Source organism: Notothenia coriiceps, unplaced genomic scaffold, assembly GCF_000735185.1.
Source record: "Notothenia coriiceps isolate Sejong01 unplaced genomic scaffold, NC01 NC01_scaffold00018854, whole genome shotgun sequence".
NCBI classification, from domain to species: domain Eukaryota; kingdom Metazoa; phylum Chordata; class Actinopteri; order Perciformes; family Nototheniidae; genus Notothenia; species Notothenia coriiceps.
Genome location: NW_011351555.1, coordinates 1 through 3,552, shown reverse-complemented (window position 1 = coordinate 3,552; position 3,552 = coordinate 1). Strand labels below are relative to the sequence as shown.

General features: G+C 39.8%; 1 long non-coding RNA gene across 1 annotated transcript; it reads right to left on the bottom strand.

Moving 5' to 3' along the window:
• Positions 1-261: 261 nt before the first annotated feature.
• On the bottom strand, positions 262-1,947 carry LOC104951286 (uncharacterized). The gene is made up of 2 exons (XR_799006.1): positions 1,635-1,947; positions 262-906 (listed from the first exon to the last, which is right to left on the bottom strand). It is a non-coding gene; the product is annotated as an uncharacterized lncRNA (long non-coding RNA).
• Between the last annotated feature and the right edge of the window lie 1,605 nt (positions 1,948-3,552).

Below are 3,552 nucleotides of genomic sequence, written 5' to 3'. Positions count from 1 at the left end.
AATATGACGCGTTTCACGTATGACCTTAAAAAAAAGCCGTTTTTAAGAGCAGAGCTCAAAATCGCTCCTTTCCCTCTGAATTCCTGCCTTTATGTCTCCTAAAACATATCAAATCCTGCATTCACTTTTTTAATTGTAATTTTCAAGCAAGTTTAAGCATAAATGTAGAAAAAAAAACCCTGCAAGTTGCTCTTTAAATCAGAAAGATGTCACACACCTACAAAAATAAATAGCAATAATTCACTCTTGACACAGGCACACTTCATCTAAATAAAAATCATTTATTTTTTTCATTAATATTATTATAATCATTCTATCTAGAGTCCACCATGCCACTTTCAGAACTGGAGTAGTGCTAAGACGTCTGTCTGTCTGTCTGTCTGTTGGGATTAGGATGAGGATGAAGGGGGGCAGACAGACGGATGGATGAACAGGTCGGGTAGGGGGGGGGGTATTTTTACAGGCTGACGCTCCTGTTCATTCTCCATGCTGATGCAAACAAAGAGGGGACGATAGGAAAAAGGGACGACAGAGAGGAGGGACTGAATTGTCTTTAAAAGTTGTTTGTCCGTGTTGATCTACACGACACTGAGTTGGGAGGAAAATACTATTTGGGGGTGACAATTGGGGGTGTGGGGGGGGGAGCAGCTTCAAGCTCATTGGTCAGGCTTCTGGACAGGTAACCAGGACAAGCCAATGGCAGACTGATACAGAGGAGAAGGATGTGTGTATACATGTCTGCATGTGTGTTTGTGTAGAGGTGTGCTTGCATTGATGTGTGTATAGATGTGTGTTTCTGTAACTGGTCAGAGTTACTTTGATCCATTGTCACTGTACACTTGTCAAAGTTACTGTCACAACCGGGTACAAAGCTGAGGTAACAAACTTCTTCTTCTTCTTTCACTTCTGCAGAGAGGAAAACCAGAGAGGACAGCAATCATGAAATAAACACTTTTAGTCTTAGAGATACTGAGAAGACCAATACAGTGGTGCAGGAATGAGTCCTAAACCTCAAGATGAGTTAGCATTTTCAGGTTCCCTATTATCGAAGTCAACTGTTTTTTCTCCGGAAAAAAAGGAGAATTGTCAATATTAAAGTCATTACTTAATGAGAAAAACTAATAAGTCATACATTGGTGCAAACACCACTTAAATCTCAGAGGATATTCAAGAGTTTTTGCAGTGAGTTCAAGAATCGAGTATTCTTGAACCTTTGTATGGCCCCTTAATACTCTGACGTTAAATAAAGATGATAGACAAATTAAAGAAAAAAACTGAAAACATTTTGAGAAAAGAGTGTAATGTCTCACTTTTTTCTTCCATTTTGTCACCCATCTGTACATCACACTGTATTTATTGGAACTGTATGGCTATTCTTGCTACAGCACAGCAATGTGGTATTAATGGTCGAATTCACTTTTGAAAACTCAATTTAGTGAAAAATCTCAAAATCGGGTTTGTTTAAAAGATGGGTTATAATAATGTCATTGTGTGTTCAGCAGGCATCTATGAAGATGTTCTACATATATATATATACATTATCTAAATATTCATGTAAATTATGTATAACATTTGAATCTTTAAACAAAAGACTACATCTAAAACATTATCCTCCACTTTTTACAAACTGCTACCTGTGTTTCACCGCGTTGTAGTGTTGCCACTGGATACCATGTTGTTTTCAGAGTTTGACAGAGGCTGCTCCTTTATTACTGGGTCTGCAGCGGAGAGAGGAACATCCTCACATCATGCTATGGTTCTCACAATTATAGCAAAACGTGTGTGTGTGTCATCACATCATGCATATTGGGTTATGGTCCTCACAAGTATAGTAAAAGATGTATGTGTATCCTCGCCAGTGTTGGGTGTAACGCGTTACAAAGTACTGTAATCACATTACATTTGACGGTAACAGAGTAATGTAACACGTTACAGTTATAAATTCAGTAATCACACTATAGTTACTAACATTGCGTGAACAAATTACTAGATTCTCCCTTTGACAGACTAGACTCTAGTAGTTACTACATTATTCAGAAGTTTACAGTAACTTTGGATAATAACACGGCGGGTTTCATAAAGGGAGCCTCTCTTTTCCTCTTTCCCTCTCCTGACAGCCCGTCTGTGTCTCATGCAGCTCGCTGATCCAGTGAATGAGTGACCCAACACGACAGTAAATAATAAACATATTTATAACTAGTTTAGCTAGTTCCAGGGGTAGATAAGATAGGTTTAACTTTGAGCAATTTTAAATATTTCAAGTCACTAGAGGGATATTTTCGTAACATTTACGCGACTTGTCTGCATGCAACTGTCACAGGGGTTGTGCTGCAGTGCAGACAGACACATCAACAGCTATAACTTTTGAGGGGTGGAGGTATGCCCATTACTTTAAATGTGTCAGAAGAAAGAACAGGAATGTGATGGTAAGGAAAAACACAACAACATCAAACCTCTACAAGCACCTGCAAAGGCAACATGCTAACACGAAGCTAGTAGCTAAAGACCCCCGAACCCAGAGTGATGATGTTGAGTGTGTGCCAACTCCGAACAAGCAGCAAAAACTAGAATTTTCACCGTTATTAACTTGTGTTATGTTTACTACTTGTTACTTGTTAGACGCTTTTATTCAAAGCGACTTACATACTCAATACTGTGGACAACCCCCACAGGAACAATTTGGGGTGAAGTGTCTTGCCCAGGGACACAACAACATGCTGATTGCAGTGGAGTTTGAACCTGTGCTCCCCTGATCTGAACCCCAACGCACTAGTCCACTGCGCCACAGCCGTCCCAATGTGTATTTTTTAGGGCTGTCAAGTTAACGCGTTAATAACAAAACAAAAAATTAACGCCACAAATTATTTTAACGCGATTAACGCATGTGTATCTTTTGTCCTCGGCCGCCCCCTAGTTTCAGAGCGCATCAAGTTTAAAATACCATCTACAAGCTGATGCTGACATCCCCGCTCCTGCCGCCCGCTTGCGGCAGATCACACTTCCACGCTTACCGGCAGGCCCAGGTTGCGTTCCAATAGTCCATTTAGCTTAGGAACCTTCCTAACCAAGTGAAATGACCCGGAAGTACGTCAGTGGCAGCCATGTTAAGTGCCATTCCAATTCTCTAAATGAAAGGAAAGGAGGTTTCAAACTTCCTTTATAACCTCCTTTAGCTTAGGAACCACTGGACCTTCCTTACCGAAAGGAGAGGAGAAAATGCTTCCCCACAATGCCTTGCAGCCGCAGCATTTGTGTCACACAATAGTCGGCCGTTCACGGAAACAAACGATTATGACGGAGAAATTATATCATGAAAGTTACGGTGCTTATTAAGCATTTTAAAACGTATGTGGTAAGTTGCCAAAGTGCTTTGTTTTGAACGTTCATCAGTATTATAATCAAAAAGAGAAATATGAACGTTAGTTTTTACTGAAATGATCAAATAAAGTCAACATTTCACTGAGCTGTGTGGGGTTTGTTCAACTTTTAAAAGATGTTTGAATGGTGATGTACACAGTGATAGGTGTTAAGGACTAACGTTTATAATAAATA